The following is a 22,228-nucleotide window of genomic DNA, read 5'->3' as shown; positions in this document are numbered from 1 at the left end:
GTGTTTGCAACCTTGATTTTCCTTGAATGTTGAGCTTCAAGTTCATGAGGCTGTATAATTAGATATGCATTAAAATACTAGACATATCTAGCGTGTGGAAGTTAAATGACTATCCACAAAAATCAATACTCTGCCCCAACTTAAGTCTCATTAATTAACCTTATCGAGCGGAACGACACACCGGCGTGCAGACGGCTTTCTTAATTACCAACCGATAACGATGACTTACTTTACCACGCGTTAGTGGTGTGTTGTCTTTTGTCGCGACTAATTTACATTTCTTCGGAAAAGACACAAATTTTCAAGGCGACGAAATGGGTGTTAAGAGGAGGGGAGGGGAGCTGCGGTATTGTGCGCGGCATTTTCAAGCGGCCTTTTTAGCCAACCGAAATGGCCACAAAAGGAAAGGACGAGTGTGCTTCAGTGACAAAGTAGAAGCGAAAGTTTGCCCTCTTTGGTGTAATCTAATAAATGGAAAGACGATGTACCTACATATACAGCTAGATATGGGCATCTTTCAAAGTGCTGAGGTAAGAATAGACATACCATGCCTTCCAAAATGGAACAATAGTGCTCAAAAACATTCGGACTGGAGGACTGGAGAGAAGCTTGCTCTTGGTCGAGAAGTGATGTTAATTATAGCCAAGAGACAATCGAAAATGGAGATGGGAATCACAGGGCAAGAATGCATTTTTTTTTTCATTCTTTGGTTGCATCATAACACTGTGGGAATTTTTGAAATGTGCTTCAATTGAGAACATATATTCACCACAATCCATTTTGCCCGGTGACATCTCAAAGCATCCGGTAGACAGTGAGGTGTCCAAATACTGTCAGCAGGACCCCTGTTTTCAGCTTTGGTAAGGTTGATTGCTATGCTGGATGAAAAAATGTCCACAACCGTTTTGAAAACTCCTATATATCAGCTAGAGAGAGTCTAGGATAAAAGAGTACCGATTTCAAAGCGCACTGCCTTGCAGGTTTCTGGCTAGGCACTCTCTAGTACCAATTGCAGACCACCAGTGGGCCCGGTTTTCACAACAACAGATCCCAGTGGAAAAGAATGGGTGATAATATAAAACAAGAAAAACAATTTAATTAGTGCTCGATGAATGTTTCAACGAAACGCCATCGCTCCTTGTCCATTGCCAGGCGTGCAGGAACAGTCAGCTGGTTGCTACAGCCTGAAGCAGAAGCGGAAGAAACAGCGGAGATGGACAGGTGTCCCGAGATAGGAAAACTTCCATTCAGATTGCTCTGATATTGGATGGTGTGGGAGAGTTCTGGTTTGGTTTGTGTTGCTACACGCCAACGGAGAATACAGAATGAATGGCTAACAGATCCACTTGCAATATCAAATGTCGGAAGCTGGTTTCCGGTGAAAGCTATGTAGTTGCCCTTGGGTTGCAATTGCATTCTGTTGTCGCTTGGGACCGGGGTTGATGTTTTTCCTCGAGTCATCAAGCCCTTTGAATGGGTTTGATTAATTTTAGAATTGTTGTGGAAAAGCGATGGAATTATAAGAGTTGCTCAACGAATAACTATGACTTACAAACATAGTTGGAAAGATTAGTGTACATTGCCGCTAAATACGATTCACATAAATGGAGCGTCATAAATCACATCGTATACATTACACATCGTGTAAAGGTAAGCGACATGTCATTATTTGTTCCAAATTCAAAATAAATTACTTTTTCATTTTAACCGAGGTGTTCCAGCTACTACAGTAACTTAAGAGAAATAGTTCTAAGTGTTTTTACAATGTTCCTGCCTTGGTAATTCAGCATTTTAAACAGGTTTTCTATACCTGCATGTCTGTATAACAATTGACACATTAAAACTAAAAACTAAAACTAAATCTTATCTAAAAATTTTGGGGAATTAATCGTTGCAATTGAGGATTGCAATGATTTCTGCCAGAAATTATTAATTATTTTGTTGGACATTTGTTCTAAAGTCTCAACATTCAAAATTCTATGTACCTCGGTAGTATTGTGCTAGGGAGGAAGCTTCAAAATCATCTTCAGAACTTTGTTCTGAATCCTTTGAACCGCTTTTATCCTGGTAGTGCAACAACTAGACCATATTGGCACAGCGTAAAGCATGGCCGGTCTAAAAACTTGTTTAACTAATAACAAAATAACTAACTTAGCCGCCAGATATCTTTCATGGCAGGATCGCGTGTTCTTTGATATTGCCTCCTACGGACATTTTTCAGACGGATCAAGACCTATTATAATTGAATCGAATCAATTTTCATTTGAGCATAATTTACAAAACAGTAGCCATATATTCATTTACAAGGCTAGAGAGATCTTTTGCCTAACGTGCATACATTTTCATTATCGTGTCAAAAATGTCTGCACTAAATGACGTTGCGTTACTTGCTCCCGCCAAAGTGAATAGGAGTCGGAGGGCAACAACAGTAGCGATATGAAAAGCTACCCCAATCGTAATACAGGCCTTCTCATTGCTAATAGGAAGAACACACTGTGATCCCTGGAAACTGTAATAGAAAATCACGGTTTTGCATTATTGAACCATAGTTGAGCAAAATTATTTGCATATAAAAAACCTGTTCTAAAATAATCATTCCAAAAACAGGATTAGAATCCTGAACCTCATGATTGCTAAAAATTTTAATCACTTAAGACCACTGCAAGACCATTACAATTAATTTTCTAAAAAATCTACATTGAAAACACCCTGGTTGCTGCGCTCGGTTTCAGACTCATCTTGCACATTAGTCAACTTCTCATTTATATTGCACATTAGCCATTTAATGTTTCAAGTCATTTATCCATGCAAATCAATTTTTTGACAATGTTATGCAGTGCAAACATCATCAAAAATCGACCCCATTTCAGTGATTTCAAGTGGTATACCCGAGCAAAGTCGGTTAACAAAATGAAAGCAATTCGATATTAAAGTTTGCAGTTCAAAACATAATGAAAACTCATTTTGATTTCAATTGTCGCGACAGAAGTCTGAAATCATATTATGCTTTCATTATGCAGTCAAGACTTTTTAAATCAAAGCTACTTTACTTGAAGTTCTGCTGTTAATTTCTTGTTTAAAATTTGATTTAAGGTCATCTGTCGTTGAACTAACGATTATTGTTTATTTATTTTGTTTAACACATTTTTTGTCATTCGTGACTAGTCCGAGGTGACATTTGAGCTCAAATCTTTCAGCGTGACAAGCATGGATGCTAACCATTTACGACAGGCCCGTATTCAGTCAAACATTATAAATGCAAAATCAGTAATCAAATTGATTTCATTGAAAGCAGAATTTGTTTTCCGTTTGATTCAACAGTGTAAAATTTTGCTCTCATTTTTGCTGTGTTAACCGTTGAGTCAACCAAAATAAGATCAAATGGAGTATTCAAAATAAGTTACATCATAACAGCAAATTCTGATTTCAATTTGATCTCTAACTTTGCTCGGGAAGTAGGACATCGATCTGTCAAACTGATTATACCAGCTGCAAAATAAGACAGGAGATCAAGGGGGTAGTCAATCCTATTGAAATAATTTCAACGACGTTTATGATTCTATGTCTTCTGAGCACTCTTGAACTCATATCTGTGTATTGCCTTAATCATTTACGTTCTTTATTTATACTTATAAAGCTAGCTTAACAAATGCATCATCTTGCTTCACACAGCATAACATAAATTAACGTTTGCATAAAAAACTTTACCTACTTTTGGGCTCCTGCACTGTAGTGCCGAGATGAGTGAAAAGAACTTACTTTTGGGAACTTTTTTCTTACCGTGTAAAGAGTTACAGACAGGGGAGGGATGTGCTGTCAGATCAGCCTACTGAACATCCATCAATGAGATGTAAATATGTAAGGCTCAGTGAATTTATCATCTCTTTCGTTCTCCCGCTGTTTAAACGGTTGAAGGAGTGTGACGTCAAACTCCGTCATCCATTTAATCAGCCGGAGAACGAAAGAGACGACAAATTTACTGGGCCTCCAAAGGGGTCACCTACCTCGCATAACTGGTTCCAAACGACAACAAGCAACGATGGTTTGTTGATGTTTGGAACCAAATTCACATATATGGAAAATCAATGAGCGTAAACAGGTTAGGACCAGTGAATTTTTCGTCTCTTTCGATATTCGGTTGTTTAAATGGATGACGGAGTTGGACGTAACACTCGTATAGCAATTAAAAAAGCGGGAGAATGAAAGACAAAGCAAATTCACTGTGCCTTACCTATTTAAATGCCGTTGATGGATGATCAGTAGGCATATTTCACAGCACATCCCACCCCTTTGGGCCTTACCTATTTATGCTCATTGATTTTCCATATGTGAATCTGGTTCCAAACATCAACAAACCATCGTTGCTTATGGCGTTGTTGCCGTTTGGAACCAGTTATGCGAGGTAGGCGATGAATGTTCGTATTTGACAGCCACCTCCTCCCTTAGGTTACAGAGCCGCCCTCAACGTCAATACTTACAAGATATTTCAAAGTTATTCAAATTTGGGTAGAATCCTCCCAGATCGGTCACAATTGAACCTACTCAAAAATGGATAAACTATGTTGGGAGTGACAAGTTGACAAATCGACAACATTGGCATGGATCCGACCGACGTTGTTCAATTGTTAACCTGTCACTCCCAACATAGTTTACCATTTTTTTGATAGGTTCAGTTTTGACCGATCAGGGTGGATTTTACTCAAATTTGGGTGGTTTTCAAATTGCGTGTACTGAGCATGCAACTAAATATTTGCTTTTCTTTCATAAGGGCCAATGCACAGTGGTCCAGAATGCAGATTTAGGTGGAATGATATGTTTTGAGCCTGAAATTGAAACTTTAGACTAAAAGTCTCTTCTACAAAGTTGTTTCTTGTGGTTCCTATTATCATTAAAATCAAAAATATAACTTTTTTGTTTGAATAAGTTAAGGTATACATTCTTCGGCAAAGTTATAGCTGAGCAAATTTCAAGCAACTTAGTAGAAAATAACTTTTTTGTATCTCTTAAATTGGCCGATTTAGACCTTTTTTTTTAATTGAGTTAGGGTGGCTCTTGAAAAAACAGTTTTTTGCTCTAGTTTTCTTATTTCAAATTTCTCAGCAAAGGTGTCTTCAGATAACTTTTAGATCTTAAAAAGGCGCAAGTTTTTGCTGCACAAAGCTTGTCAATATCTTTCGCCGATCAAGAGTTATTGACGTTTTTATACTAAAAATATGCACTTTTCAAAAGTTAATATCTCTGGTTGGGGCAAACAAAAAAAAAAGTTTTTTTACGGCATTTGAAAGGGCGTATGTAATTCTCAATATTATGACAAAATTGGAGGTATTTTCTTTTTTAAACTCGTATAAAATCAATTTGAATTTAGTCATATTTTTACTATATTTAGGTATATCTTTTTTATTAGAAGAGATACAGGCAACAAATTCAGGTATAAAACATTCGTCTAAAAGAGTTTTAAAATTCTCTAGAAGATAACTTTCATGAGAAATTTCAAATAAAAAAGTTATTACTAAAAAACTATTTTTTCCAGGAACACCCTAAGTCAACTCCGAAAAAATACTCTAAAATGAGAACGATAAGAGATAGGAAAAAAATTTCTTCGACAAAGTTGCTTGCAATTAATTAAACTACAACTTTTTTAAACAATACATGTTTTTATTTTGTAAAACAAAAAAGTTAGTTTTAAAAATTCCCTAATTTGAGGACCACCCTGACGTTTGCAAACACCAAAAGAAGGGAATTTTTAAGAACAAAAACTTCTTCGAAGACACTAAATGTCCAAATATTGAAACAAATGTACTAGCACATTTTATATAAATTTGTCATTAGAGTGGTCCTATGAAATCCATTTTTTGCCAATAACTTTTTTATTTGAAATTTCTCATGAAAGTTATCTTCTAGAGAATTTTAAAACTCTTTTAGACGAATGTTTTATACTTGAATTTGTTGCCTGTATCTCTTATAATAAAAAAAGATATACCCAAATATAGTAAAAAATATGACTAAATTCAAATTGATTTTATACGAGTTTAAAAAATAACATACCTCCAATTGTGTCATATTATTGAGAATAACTTACGCCCTTTCAAATGTCGTAAAAAAACTTTTTTTTGTTTGCCCCAACCAGAGATAATAACATTTGAAAAGTGCATATTTTTAGTATAAAAACGTTAATAATTCTTGATCGGCAAAAGATATTGACAAGCTTTGTGCAGCAAAAACTTATGCCTTCTTAAGATCTAAAAGTTATCTGAAGACACCTTTACTGAGAAATTTGAAATAAGAAAACTAGAACAAAAAAACTGTTTTTTCAAGAGCCACCCTAACTCAATTCAAGAAAATAGCTCTAAATCGGCCAATTTAAGGGATACAAAAAAGTTATTTTCAACAAAGTTGCTTGAAATTTGCTCAGCTATAACTTTGCCGAAGAATGTATACCTTAATTTATTCAAACAAAAAAGTTAGATTTTTGATTTTAATGATAATAGGAACCACCCTAGAATTCGTTGTCATAAAAATGAGGGCCTAACTATAAGGAATAACTTTGTAGAAGAGACTTTTAGTCTAAAGTTTCAGTTTCAGGCTCAAAACATATCATTCCACCTAAATCTGCATTCTGGACCACTGTGCAATGTCACAAACTTAAACACTGACTTTTCCACGAATTTCTTGAGAAGGAAAACTCGCTCAAGTAAGCCACCACGATGGTTGTGTATAGGGAAAGTCCCCATAGCTGATAGAATTGCTGGGTTACATGAATTGGCTTTGAATTACAAAATATTTACGAAAGACGCCATTGCTTACGCTTACGACATTGGCCCACATGTTCGCTCAGTGTCGAATCACAAAAAAAATAATTTTTACAGACCGACGTCCGACTATACCAGTTATACTACACGGAAACAAATCCGATTCCATTTTCATGAATAAAAAATCATGAAATAAAAAAACTTGCCATCCCCTGAAATCGTAACACTGATTCATGATTTCGTCATGGAAATTCATGGTTTCATAATGCAGTGGAATCAAGACCGCTACAAACGTTACACGTACTTGGCAAACCGTGTTCATAAACTGCATTACATAGGTATGGCTTATACGCCTTTTATCTTGCATCTTATACAAGTACTGATAGTCTAGTGGTCAAAGAATGGGTTTAATGATCTCAAGGTTCTTGGTTCGAATCCAGTCTGATGCTTTATTCTATTCTTCTTAATTAAAATCCAAATACGCCAACCGATAGGATATTACTAAACGAATCTGCTAAAATAAATACTTTTCCAATTTTTAATTGAAAAACTTTTGAAAAATGCTAATTTTATCACTTTTTCATAAACTATACGTTTTCTCCAAACCCAGTCATCATAAACGAATACAAATTGGTTGCACATCATTCTGCTTGAACCTGAAAAGATATAAAACAGTGCTGCTGTCGTGCCTCTGCTCATTACCGCTCCGGACGGCGTGGCACTTGGTCCTGCAGCAAGCAGGACTAAGTCAGCGGATGAAGGTGGATCACGGCGTGATCATCTGTCGCACAATAAGGAATGCGACTTGGACATGAAAAATACCCCTCTCCCCCTCCCCCCGTCTATAACGACAACTCAAAAAATACATGGATTTGACGATCACTTATTTTTCCGGGAAATAAATTTAAAACAAACTATGAGTAAAAAACAAAAGCCAAAATTTTCAAAACAATTTCGTAATAGGAGACAGATATTCTGTTAGTAAAATACCACAACTGACTGTAAAACATATCTGGTACCTCTATGTATGCAATTAGATGAACATCCAAAGTCCATTCTTTTTTACATATTCTGCACAAAAGAAACACTCTGCTCCGCCCCATTCATTAAAAAAAGGTATGTATGTGTTGTGCAGAATATGTAAAAAAGGAGGGACTTCGGATGTATTTTTTGTGCAAAATTTGTAAAAAAGGAGGAACGTCGGATGTTAACCTAAATGCATATATGGTGCAAAATAGATAGAGAAGCTGGTTCTACGTTATACTGCGGTCGTGTCTAGGACACACCCCTTTATTTTTTTTTTAATTTAAAATTTATTGACGCTATGTAAAACTACAGACTTTAAAGATTCATTCGGTATCAATAAATTTAAAATCTATTGATTAATTGCTAAAAACTATTTTTTAAACATTGCAAATTTCTCGTGACACATTTTACCGGACACATCGTGTTCGGAGTGTTAAAGGAGGAGCCAATTACAAGAGTTAGAAATAACTTTTAAGCATTTTAGTTAGATAACTCAATGTATAAATTTGATTTATTTGCTTTACTCAGTATATTGCCTTTCTGACCTTTTATCCTCTTGATGTGTTCCATTAAAAGTGATTTGCCCCTAAAACTTTCATTCGACGTTTTGTGTATTCGCTTTTTTTTCGATTCAACCTTTCGTCGCTTTAAATAGCATTCGTACTTTTGTTCATTCGACGATTTTCCCCATTCGACCTTCTGTTCCTTTAAATATCATCCGACCTTTTCCCCATTCGACGTATTATCAATTTTCGCCCAAACTTTCATTCAAACTTTTTGTTTTCTATCAGATGAGAAAGGAGAATCCATTGGAAACACACATGATTTTAACTCAATAGCAAGATTAATGATATTCATCTGAATGTAACATAATATTCATGTGATCATATGAATATTACATGGTTTTTAATATATACTATATTTAATCGGCTTTCGTGAATTATATCCCCTTTTGTGGTGAGATTTACAGCTAAGCAATCACATGAAAGCTAAATGTGAAACTCACATGGACTTTTTTTTCCATTAGATATGAGATACAATTTTGAAGTGAAAGTACCCGTTTTTAAAGAAACTGATAAGTATAACGTAACCTTTTCATGAAACAGCCAGTGCAATGGTTGATAATCGTACTTCCGACTTACCCCATTACCTGAACGCAATAAATCAATTTTAGTAGCTCTCACTTTATACCACCTCTCTGAGAGGGAACATCCAGAATTCCCACACAGTAACGCAATGAATTTCATCTCTTTTCAGAATATGTATTGCATAACAACCACATTGTTCTCGACCATGCCGTCCTTTTTGCTTACATCGTAAGGCTCAATCATTTATTAACAGAGGAACTGGAAAGGCACTTGGACAGTTGAGCAACAGAAGCGACACAGAGTAACAATTGCATGAAAGAAAACATAGCGATTATCAGCACGGAATAAATCAATTTGCTCTCTCGTAAATAATTAAATTTACACGTTTCTTTTCCCCTGACGACAGGGCAACTCCAGGACGACTAAACGCCCAAACGCTCTTCTCCCTCTAATTTGTATCATTTAGCAACTACACACGCAAGCCACATTAACACCCCTTTTCAAGTACTTAAATAGTCAAATATCCTACCTTAGACTCGAGCTCCTTCGAAAAGCTGACGTACACGGGCTCTGGAAAATTAGTTCCGGAATCCAAAAATCACCAAAATGCTAATTACTTCCAATTACAGCTAGTATTGCCACCTGCTCTGAAAATGGATTCTCCGCGCTAAAGCCCTTTTCTTCAACCGTTATCCTCACCGTACGATTCACCGACACTGACTGCTGACTGATCTATAGGAAAAATAGCACCTGAAGAACGCGAACAACACTCCCGCTAAGAGATGCAAGATACAGCATGCACTGCCGCCAACCGCTTCAGAACAACCAGAGGAAATTCCCACACACAAGGATCAGCTGAAGAGCTTGACTTTAGATTCAGAACCGCACCGTTCGACTGCGCCGCTACACACGTGTGCACGAGTAAAAGTATCACTTCAAAGTGGCACAGATGAGAATCCTTGGTTGGTTCATCAGCTGGTTGGTTGGGGCTCTGTCAACTGCTTTTCTTCTGCTGTATACACTGGCAGGTATGATACGGTATGAACGAACGACCGATGATGGACGGAGGGTCTATCGTGCCTAACTCGGGTTATGGATACCAATACCAGTGTACCAGTGTTGCAGCCACTCGGCCTTCAACTTTCTGTGCGATGCGATGTTATCCACTTGCATAAGAATTCGGGAATGGGTTTTCCGCTCTTCGGAGATAGGGAATTTTCTCTCATTTTCCGAGAGGGAAGCTTTGTGTGTGTAGGAATTTTCCAGGTAGGGATGATTCATTTTTCTCGGATTACAGTATTGGTCATAATTATACCGCGTTTCATGCACCTTTGGGAGGGAGACGGAGATTAGAAAAATGACATTTTCATCGAAAAAAGGAAGTTAAATCTAAAATATGAGCAGGTGCTAATTTTCATCAGTCGGGGGAAAACGCGTTTGAATTAGCTCAGATTAGCATATTGTAACGAAGTTGTAATAATTTGATCACAGGCTCTTGCTATCAGGCCGTTTACTGTAATGAATTCTACAAATATTAACACTTATTTTACCCTTTGTCTGTACCACTATAATAATATAAAAATATATAAATATAAATATAATAACGGCGACCTACCGATCAACCAACCATTCTCCTGGGAAGAATTCTCGTTCGCTCTTAGCCGGAGCAATGGAAACTCGGCCGGACCGGTTGAAATCGGATACCCACTGCTGAAGCATCTACCGCTCGAAGGGAAAACACAATTGCTCGAACTCTACAACCAGCTATGGACCAACGAAGAATACCCGGACGAATGGAGGGAAAGTCTCGTGATCCCGATCCCCAAAACAAATATAGGGACCAAGGATGTCACAGGATTTCGCCCCATCGCGCTGACCTGCTGCATGGCCAAAGTCTTGGAGCGGATGGTCAACAGAAGGCTCAAGCAATACCTGGAGTCTAAGGGACTGCTTGACCATCGACAGCACGCCTTCAGGCAAGGGTACGGTACCTCCACCTACTTCGCCACTCTTGGAGAAGTCCTGAAGGAGGCACAGGACCAAGGCCATCATACGGAGATCGTCTCGCTGGACATCTCCAAAGCATTCAACAGAACGTGGACACCAGCAGTAATGAAGAAGTTAGCCGAATGGGGACTAAAAGGACGCATCCTACACTTCGTCCGAAACTTTCTGACCGACCGATCTTTTCGGGTGTCGGTCGGAAACGTCAAATCCAGAAGGTTCAGCGAAGAAACCGGAGTACCACAGGGTTCGGTCATCGCGGTCACCCTCTTCCTGGTGGCCATGAACGGGGTCTTCGACAAGCTACCCAGGAACATATATATTTTCGTCTACGCGGATGACGTCCTCATTGTAACGTGGGCCCCACCCTGCAGAGGACGAAATTAAGGGCGCAAGCGGCAGTCTCCTCGGTGGTCAGATGGGCTGACTCCGTTGGGTTCCAGCTTTCCGCCGGCAAGAGCGTGCGCTGCCATATATGCACCACCCGGCATCGGAACAACGGACAGCCCATCATGATCAAACAGCAAGCGATACCGACCAAAAACACAATAAGGGTCCTGGGAGTGCTCCTCGATCGGAACCTATCCCTCGAGCCGCACTTCCAACAGGTGAAGAAGGACTGTCGTAGTCGATCCAACCTGATGAAGACCATCTCCCGCCCCCACCGATCCAACAACCGTGAAATCCGCTTCCGAGTAGCCCGAGCCATCATCGACAGTCGCCTATTGTACGGAGTAGAACTAACGTGCCTTGCCGCCGAGAAAGCCGTCCAAATCTTGGAACCGGTCTACAACGGATACGTAAGAACAGTCTCCGGTCTCCTGCCCTCCACCCCGGCCGACGCCGCGTGCGTGGAAGCCGGTATTCTGCCTTTTCGGCTCGTCTACACCGCAAAGCCGCTGCCTTCCTCGCTAAAACGTCGGGAAACAGCAGGATCTTTCTCCTCGACGAGGCGAACCGACTCCTCCGCACGGTCGCCGACGTAGATCTCCCTCCAGTGGCCAGGGTCCACTGGCACGGAGACAAAAGTTGGCAATCACATCAGATCAGAATCGACAGCCGAATCAAGGACCGCTTCAGGGCAGGAGACAACACCCTGGCTTTGCGCCAGACAGTCGTCGAAACTCTCGGGGCGCACTATCAAGATCACGAAATCAGGTACACTGATGGCTCGCTCTCCAGCAGCGGAGTGGGAATGGGGGTTTCAGGAGATAGTTTGGTCGTCAGCAATTCACTTCCGGCCCAGTGCTCGGTGTTTTCCGCTGAGGCAGCGGCTGTCTTACACGCAACCACCCTTCCGGCCAATCGGCCGATCCTCATCGTTACCGACTCACAAAGCGCAATAATGGCCCTAACCGATGAAGCACCAAAGCATCCGTGGATACAAGGGACGGTAACGCATGCGCCGCCCAACACCGTATACATGTGGGTACCCGGGCACTGTGGCATCCAGGGGAACGTGATCGCCGACCACCTCGCCGGCTCAGGCCCCATCGGACCCAGGTTCTCTGACAATGTTCCGTTCCAGGACATCAAAAAATGGATCAAGCGGACGGTTCGGAGAGCGTGGGACAACGAGTGGAGGAGCAATCGAACTCACCAACTACGAAAAATCAAGGCGACCACCGATCCCTGGAAGGATCGACCGAGCCTCAAGGAGCAGCAAGTGGTGTCCAGGCTGCGCACCGGGCATAGCAGGGCCTCCCATAATTTCGGAGGAACACCGTTCCGGAGAACCTGCGAAACCTGCGGAGTGCCAGCCTCCGTAGAACACATCCTCATCAACTGTGTGGAGCTCGAGGACCTTCGGGTTGCCTTCGGTCTGGAGGGAACCAGCATACGAAGTCTGCTTGGTGACGAGTCCCCGGCAGCAGACGCCCTCATCGCCTTCCTGAAGGAGGCGAATCTTTTTTACAACATTTGAGTGTTTTCTGTTTGTGCTTTTGAATTCGTCGGCCCTTTTGGTAGTTTTTTACAATATTTTATATAATTAAACTAAATGCCCACTTGCCAAGATTGGGATCCTCCTTTTGAGGTCCCAATTCTTTTTTGTAATTTTTAAAAGAGATGAACTAGCCTTAGGCTAAAAATCTCTCTAATAAAGGAAAAAAAAAAAAAAAAACTATAATAAAGGTAACGTAACGTGCATGAATTGTTACGATACGTCATTATCCGAAACAAAATTATTAGAAATATTGGAAGAGAAACAAATATTAGAAGTGTCATTTGAACAGTGGATTACGACAGATAGGTGTAATTTTGAGTTGAAAACTTTGCCTTCCGAAGATTTTTCATTTTTCTTTACGGAAAAGTTAGACAAATAAATATCACGATTTTATAAAAAATAAGCAGGCAGAATTCTTAAAAACAAAAAACAAACACTAGAAGATGGCGAAGTCGTTGTTATTTGCGACTTTTCTGAAAACTACACATTTGTTCTGCAAGATGAGGTTCAAAGCTATCATTGGAATAATTCTCAATGTACAATTCATCCATTTGTTGTTTATTTTAATGATAATGGTACACTAAACCATTTAAGTTTTGTGGTTATTTCGGACATTTCAAAGCATGACACAGTAGCAGTTCAGTTGTTTATCTCAAAATTATTAGAATTTTTAAAGTCGCAAATAACAGTCCAAAAGTGTATTTTTATGTCAGATGGAGCAGCATCACAATACAAAAAACATAAAAAATTTTGCTAGCCTTTGTGGATTTAAAGATAAGCATAATGTAGAAATTGAATGGCATTTTTTTGCAACTTCACACGGCAAAGGTCCTTGTGATGCGATTGGCGGTACCCTTAAGAGAATGGCAACCAGAGCAAGTTTAGCTAAGCAACACGAGCACCCTACACAGCAAAAAAATAATTTTGATATCACGTCAAAGTGGATGCACTACAATCATGTCGAAAATATGGTGTAATATTACTTGCTAAAAAGGACAAAATTATCATTATTACAATGCATGAACTGACATTACGCTGCTTTTACTGCATTTGTTTATTTATGTGGTCATAAAAATTACATGAAATTTTCGACATGATTGTAGTGCATCCACTTTGATGTGATATCAAAATTAATTTTCTGCTGTGTATAACGAACCCTAAACAACTGTACGACTGGGCGACAACGCTCTGATGAGACAACGAAACCCTACCCCAAGCTCCTCCCCTGATCCTATCTTTCGAAAATGTACCCTTCTAACCTCGAGTAAGCCGCGAGTAATCGGCCCAACTCCTACTAGACATAGAATTAAGTGAATTTTGTTACACACAGTGAACAATGAATTATCGGCTCCGTAAAGCTAACGCGATTGAGCCTTCCAAATAACGAACCAGATAAAAAAAACTGTACGACTGGGCAAATAGTCGTAAAGAAGATCTTCAAACAAAAATGTCATTTTGTTATGTTTCTACGGAAGAATACAAAAAGGCTGACACGGAATTTCATCCAATTTTTAAGAAAGTGAAACCAATTTCTGGAACTCGAAAATATGCTACTATATTCCAGTTTCAAACAACCAAATTACAGTAAAAATATTCTCTAATTCAAACGATACACCCAAATTATTCAATGTATTCAAATAATATGAGTTGTAAAATAAAATAATAAATATAAACTGTTTCTTATCTCAACAAATCTTTCATTTGACCACATCAACGTGCTTCTCTTCCGCTGCATCTAGATAGAAACGGGTAAGTCTGACAGCTACCATATTTGAGAATGAATTGTTTGATTTTTAATATATATTCATGGAAAAACATCTAGTTGCTGGACATCACGACTAATATTTGAAAATGGCCCAAAGTGTAGAAAATTATGATAATTATTATTTTTTTAAATTGCATTAACTTGAGAACGGCTGGACTTAAGAAAAAAGTTTCTATTTGCAAAGTTTTTGAAAATTATGCGTAAAATCCAAATAAATTATTATTTTACTAAAAAATATGCAATTTCACCAACTTGTAAAAACCAACAAAAATTTCTAAAATTATAGATTTTTTTTTAAGAAAGTTGCCAGCATACACTCTTCACCAAATATTAGGGCATTTTTTCAGTTTCTTGAAAAAAAAATTTATAAAGATCGAAGGGAGGGTGTTTTGAGATAATCATCGTTTTACGTTTTTTAAGTACTAATTTACCAAGTTTTTCTTTCAGTATATTTTTTCCGCAAAGATAATTTAACTACCTAATTCTTCTTCTAATATGCCATTTTGATCAGATCAATAGTTTTCAAGTTATGATTTTTTGAAAAAAAAATAATCCTTTTTTTATACGCCCTTTTCAAAAGTTACTCTGGAGGAAAAAATCATATTTAAATGAAAAATGCAACCATTAGTAGCAGCGAACACGTGAGCAATGTTTCATTCAAATCAGAAGGGGTCGAGACAAAATTGACATTTTTTTTTAACGATTTGAGCTGGAAATGCTCTATAACCAGAATTTTCCATATCTCCCGGGGACATCAAAAACCCCCGATGGCCCATTTTTAAGAACAGAAGCCCCTTCTTCATCCGGGTTGTTCTCATTTGATAAAATTGTGGACGATATTCTCAAGTACCTCAATATTTCTGATCCTCTCAAAAGCATTGTTCTGGCAATGCTTCCTTCTGTGAAGACCCTCTTGAAGCAATTGACATTGAAGTGGCCCCTCATTGCAGCAATCATTTCCTTCGATGGATAATTTTCCAAACGAGGTCGGGGATTTGATCACTGTTCTACAGTGGAATTGTCGAAGTCTTATTCCTAAATTAGATTCTTTTAAGTTTTTAATTCACAATAATGATTGTGATGCATTTGCTGTTTGTGAAACTTGGCTCTCTTCAGATATCGATCTTCCTTTTTATGATTTTAACATTATTCGACTGGATCGTGAGGATTCGCGTGGAGGAGGAGTACTTTTGGGGATCAAAAAGTGCCATTCCTTCTATAGAGTGAATCTTCCACAATTTCCAGGTATTGAAGTTGTCGCATGTCAGGCTATTATTAAAGGTAAGAGCCTTTGTATTGCTTCTGTTTATATTCCTCCTAGAGCCGTTGTTAATCGCAAACAACTTTCAGATATCTGTTCGGTACTTCCTGCTCCACGGTTGATTATGGGAGATTTGAATTCCCACGGTACAGGCTGGGGGGAACTGTATGATGACAACCGTTCTACTTTGATATATGACCTCTGCGACAGCTTTAATATGACAATTCTTAACAATGGAGAAGTAACACGTTTGGCTGGCCCATCCTCGAATGGAAGTAGATTAGACCTCACACTTTGCTCTAACTCATTATCGTTGGATTGCACGTGGAATGTGATCCAAGATCCCCACGGTAGTGGTCACTTGCCGATCAAAGTTTCAGTTGTCAGTGGGTTCAATCCGTCGGAACCCGTTAACGTCGCGTACGATCTTACCCGTAATATCGATTGGACAAAGTTCAAGAATGTGATAGAAGATGCCCTAACGTCGGTAGACGGGCTTCCACCGTTGGAGGAATATAACTTCCTCTCCAATCTGATCTTGGACAGCGCGCTTCAAGCTCAAACTCGGCCGGTTCCAGGAACGTCTTTCCATAGGAAACCTCCTTCCCCTTGGTGGGACCAGCAATGCACTGAGGTTTATCGTAAAAAGTCCGACGCGTTTAAGCTTTTCCGGAAACGTGGAACACCCGTACATTTCGAAGCGTACTCGGCTCTTGAACGCGAACTCAAGAGTCTCATCAAAGCCAAGAAACGCGGATACTGGCGGCAATTCGTGGACGGATTATCGCGCGAAACGTCGATGAATACGCTTTGGAATGCGGCGCGAAGGATGCGTAACCGGTCTTCAAACAACGAGAGCGAGAAGTACTCGGATAGTTGGATTCTCAAGTTCGCGCGAAAAGTATGTCCTGATTCTGTGCCGTTGAACTTGTTTGGTCAGTTCCTGGAGCTTAATATTGTTCCGGATGATTGAAGGCGGGTGAGAGTTATAGCCATTAAAAAGCCTGGAAAACCCGCGTCAGATCACAACTCGTATCATCCCATTGCGATGTTATCGTGTATTCGAAAATTGTTGGAGAAAATGATCCTTTTTCGCCTGGACAAATGGGTTGAGACGAACCACCTACTCTCAGATACTCAATTTGGTTTCCGTAGGGGCAAGGGAACGAACGACTGTCTCGCGTTGCTTTCCGCTGAAATTCAGTTGGCTTTTGCTAAAAAAGAGCAAATGGCTTCTGTCTTCTTGGATATCAAGGGGGCTTTTGATTCAGTATCGGTTGAAGTCCTTTCAGACAAACTCCACGCTTGTGGCCTTTCTCCATTAATGAATAATTTTTTGTACAATTTGCTGCCAGAGAAACATATGAGCTTTTCTCATGGAAACTCTACAGCTTCACGATTTAGCTACATGGGTCTCCCCCAGGGCTCATGTTAAGCCCCCTTCTGTATAATTTCTACGTCAGAGAAATTGACAATTGTCTAAGTGACAACTGCACGCTGAGACAACTTGCAGATGACGGAGTAGTGTCTATGACAGGGCCCAGAGAGGCCGACCTGCAAGGACCCTTACAGGATACCTTAGACAATTTGTCTACTTGGGCTATCCAGCTAGGTATCGAATTCTCCACGGAGAAAACTGAGTTGGTCGTTTTTTCTAGGAAGCATAGCCCAGCACAACCGAAGCTTCAACTTTTGGGCAAGCCGATCACTCATTCCATGTCTTTCAAATATCTTGGGGTCTGGTTCGATTCAAAATGCACCTGGAGATCCCACATTGAGTATCTGAAGCGGAAATGCCAACAAAGGATCAATTTTCTCCGTACAATTACCGGAACGTGGTGGGGAGCCCATCCGCAAGATCTTCTAACATTGTACCGGACAACGATTTTATCGGTTTTAGAATACGGTAGTTTATGCTTCCAGTCGGCGACTAAAACGCACATCATCAAACTGGAACGGATCCAGTATCGCTGTCTTCGTATCGCGTTAGGATGCATGCACTCGACTCATACGATGAGTCTCGAAGTGTTAGCAGGCATGTTGCCACTCTCTGATCAGTTTTCGAAATTATCCCTCAGGCTCCTCACCCGTTGTGAAATTATGAACCCACTGGTGATTGCAAACTTTGAGAAGCTTCTTGTACATAACACAGGATGTCAGCCCTTCGCAGCATAATCCCTATCGTGTTTGCTTCTCCGACTTCGACAATTCTGTTCATTTTGATTTATCCATGACGCAAGAGATTCGCGGAATCCCAGAGCATCATCGTTCCATGATTGCTCCGTCAATTTTCGCCGCAAAGTTTGGCCAAGTTGATTCCGCAAGATCGTTCTTCACAGATGGATCACTAATAGAGGCGTCCGCTGGTTTTGGTATTTATAACGAATTTCATAGCGCCTCTCGAATGCTTCATGCCCCTTGTTCCGTATATGTTGCTGAACTGGCGGCAATACATTATACGCTAGAAACGATCGCCTCACTTGCACCAGATCATTATTTTATTTTTACGGATAGTCTCAGTTCTGTCGAGGCTATTCGCTCTATGAAGCCGGTAAAGCACTCCTCGTATTTTCTCTTGAAAATACGAGAGCTTCTAAGTGCTTTATCTTTAAGATCTTTTGTCATCACCTTTGCATGGGTCCCATCTCATTGCTCGATTCCGGGCAATGAGAAGGCGGACTCGCTTCCAAAGGTGGGCGCTATGGAAGGCGATGTTTACGATCGACAAATCGCCTACTACGAATTTTTCTTCATTTATCGTCAACAGTCACTCGCCAGCTGGCAAAATAAATGGAGTGAAGGGAGTTTGGGACGATATTTATATTCAATTATCCCTAAGGTGTCGAAGTGTCCTTGGTTCAAAGGTTTGGAGGTGGGTCGAGACTTCATTCGTGTGATGTCTCGCCTCATGTCCAATCACTATTCACTAAGCGCTCACTTGTTCCGTGTTGGGCTGGGGGACAGCAATCTCTGTGAATGTGGACAAGGTTATCAGGACGCAGATCACATTATTTGGTCTTGTGCTGAGCACCGTGGAGTCAGATCTGAACTGTACGATTCCCTTCGGGCTCGAGGTAGACAACCTAATGTTCCAGTTCGGGATATTTTGGCTAGACGCGATCTGGAGTTTATGCAACTCATATATGTTTTCTTGAAGAATATTAACCATAGATTGTAAGTTTGATTAACCTTGTGTTTAGTTTGTATTTTGTATGTGTGTGTATGTGTGTGTTTTTTTTTGTAGATTTGTTTCTGTAATGATTGTATAATTACAGAGTTGATATAACGTCGATAGGATTAAGTATATGTTTTAGAAATAGTGAAATTTTTGAATCATAAATCATATTCCAAATCTCCTTTTCCCTCTCCCGATCCAAACAATTGTCATCCACTAACCTCGAAAAGACCGCGAGTAATCGGTTCAAATCCTTAAATTTTAAATTTAAGACATTTATAATGTATAAAAAAAAAGATAACTTGGCTCTGTAAAGTTTATTCGATTGAGCCTGTACAAATAAAGTAATTAAAAAAAAATAAAAGTTTGGAATCACTTTAAAAAAATCGGAATTACTTTGGGGTACACAGATTCATTTAAAAAAAGTTCTAAATCTCTTCTAAAAGTACTGAAACACTTTAGAAAATTTCGGAATCAATTTGAAAGGTACTGCATTACTACAGAAAAAGCTTCAGAAAGTACTGAATCACTTCGGATAGTACAGACATAATTTAGCATGAAAATGATCAACCGCTCTCGGTTGCTACTCCGTTATTACCAGATTATCTGTATTACACAGAGAAGCAACTAACGATGCGTAGGACTAGCATGCATCTACAATATGTAAAAACTGGTGATCTCATACTAACAGCGCTGGCCGCGTCCAAATGCAGGTTAATTAGTGAATGGATACGTGACTCTCATTTTGTTGGAAACCGAGAAATCGTGCTCACTCCATCAATTTTTCAATAGTTTTTCAACAGAATTCACTTAAGAGAAGATTGATTCTTATCGCTAGGCCACATTAGTACTCAATTGTGACACATCGAAAAAGTTCTTGATTTTGGCAGTAAACTCTCCACAACTCGATGTTCACTAGCTCGATATCGAGTTATTAGGTCGTATGAATAAAAGCGTTTACTTTACTTTTCCCGTAAGAAAAGCACGGGAAAGTAAAGTAAACTCTTTTTATTCATACGGCCCATTGTAACCATGGTAAACATGAATGTCATGGCTACTGCGATAGGGAATTTGTATGGGATTCTTATTCTATAACTCGATGGGCCCTCCAATATCGAGTTGTAGAGAGTGCACTGTAGCTATGTTTCCAAAAACGAGATCTATCTATACTGACATAACATTGCATTAGGATAGTTCAGAATCACTCCAGAAAGCACTGAATAACTTGAGAAAAGCTTAGAATCACTTTGGAAAGCACTGGACCATTTCAGAAAAGCTTAGCACGTTCAAAATCACATCGAACAGTACTGAACTTTACAAAAGTTCTAAATCACTTCGGAAAAAATTGGAAACACTGGATCCGTGTATTCAGCTCATAAAATATTAAATAGCTTTAGAGAAGCTTCAGTTCAGTAGGGAAAATGTTGATTCGCTTAAGGATAGACTGGCTTCAGAAAGTGTAATATTTTCTGAATGATTTAATACTTTTGGAAGTAATTCCACGAGCTCTTGGGAACGTCTGAAACAAGAACCTGATTGATTTGATTTGCATAGTTACGATTGCGTTATTGACACGCACAAATGCTCAAGGAGTTTGGGATTCCACTTTTGCTAAAATTAGCAAAAGTTGGGTTCACGCGGATTCCTAGAAAAAAGTTTCCTTTACGAAAGTAAGGTTGTTGTACGAGAGTCATATGGGATGTGCCATTTAGCATTAATCTACAAATATTTATCATTGCTGTTCTATTATGCTGTAGATTGATTTATGCTATCTTAACAGTAATCATAATTGATAACTATGTCCAAATCCACCACCTTCAGTATAAAGTTAACAGTAAGGTAGTAAGCAAATTGGTAATTATTTTTAAAATGCCAGAGGTATTCTTAGTTGAACGCAGTATTTAATTTTTTTTTTAATTTAAGTATTATCACAGACAAACAGACGTAACTCTTTGAAAAACTTCTTCTTGAAAACATAGTATCTCAAAACATATAACCTCAGTAACGACATCTCTCTGGCTTCTCGCGGAAAACAAGCTTGCTCGCTAACTCGTAAATAATATTGCATAAAAGTTCTATAGAATATATAGAAACGTCAAAGTGATCCGATGCCAGCGCTGTGGCGAGTAGTTCGCGGAAGTGATAATATTCAAATCAACCGTTAAATGCATGAACGAAGATACACAATGAAGAGTTACGTCTGTTTGTCTGTGGTATTATCATATCCATAATCTTGCCCTTATTTAGTCTCGTACTTAAACTTAATAAGGGTGACCGAGTGCCTCGGAGAAACAAAACTCCGCCATTGCTTTGGTTAGCGCAGTAAGAGCTTCATACTGTGGAGGTTTTGATTTGGTTATTTACTAGTAGTTTTGGGAACTTTGTTTGGCCCGAGATTTTTCCCACGAATGTTTAAGAAATTTTTTAGAAATTGTTTAAGGTATTTCCTGAAATTTTGAGAAAGTAAAGTATGATATGAGATAAATAAGAAAACAAAAAAAAATATGGTGCTTGGAAATGTTGAAAGAACTTTTGGAAATTCATCACAATTTCAAGAAGTAAGGATACAGGGACTTTGTAGATGTTCAAGGAATATTAGAGCGAGTTTCCGCCCTCGGGTTTTTGTTGTGTGGCCACCTTCGCCACCTGTAGAGTACGGTGCTGCTCATCATGCAGCATCAATAAAGTGTAAATGTTTTGCATCGTACCATATCAACTAGATAATAAGTTATTTAAAACAACGTCTTCAACGTCAGGGGCGGACGCATCGTTATTTTAGGCAGATTTATATGTTAAGGGCGCAGGTGCGACTACTTAGCACAAATTTTAGGAATACAGCACTGTATGGATTTGCAAACCGATTACGTTAAGTACTAAACGAAAACCACTAGGGATTTGACTTGACTCAGTATGACGTGTTTGTATAATGTGTAGCTTTCAAATGGTATATAAATGTTTAAATTGAATAATTAGTTTTGCTGTAAATTAAATTTGTTTTAGTGACACCTATTCTGAGACACCCTGTAAGATTACAAATATTTTTTTGAAAATGAAGCACCCCACTGTGCACTGTAAACATAACAAATGAATTTGGTTTGATCGAACATAATAAATCATATTGAACTTAGTTTTTAGTGTCTCCCTTGCTCCCACTTTGATTCGTACAGCTAGATCAGTAGTACACCGTAATTTGGGAGCAGGTATATTTTTGAACG

The 22,228-nt window shown here is 39.1% G+C and overlaps 1 protein-coding gene across 1 annotated transcript in view; it reads right to left on the bottom strand.

The window, feature by feature from the left end:
- igl (igloo) overlaps nucleotides 1–22,228 on the bottom strand; it is a 354,198-nt gene that overhangs the window by 280,506 nt on the left and 51,464 nt on the right. The window lies entirely within an intron of this gene.

This window comes from Ochlerotatus camptorhynchus, unplaced genomic scaffold, assembly GCF_037179485.1.
Source record: "Ochlerotatus camptorhynchus isolate MF236.1 unplaced genomic scaffold, CSIRO-AGI_Acam_v1.1 ptg000416l, whole genome shotgun sequence".
Taxonomy (NCBI): Eukaryota; Metazoa; Arthropoda; class Insecta; order Diptera; family Culicidae; genus Ochlerotatus; species Ochlerotatus camptorhynchus.
The sequence above is the reverse complement of the archived record's forward strand: the minus strand, read 5'-3'. Positions and strand labels throughout refer to the sequence as shown.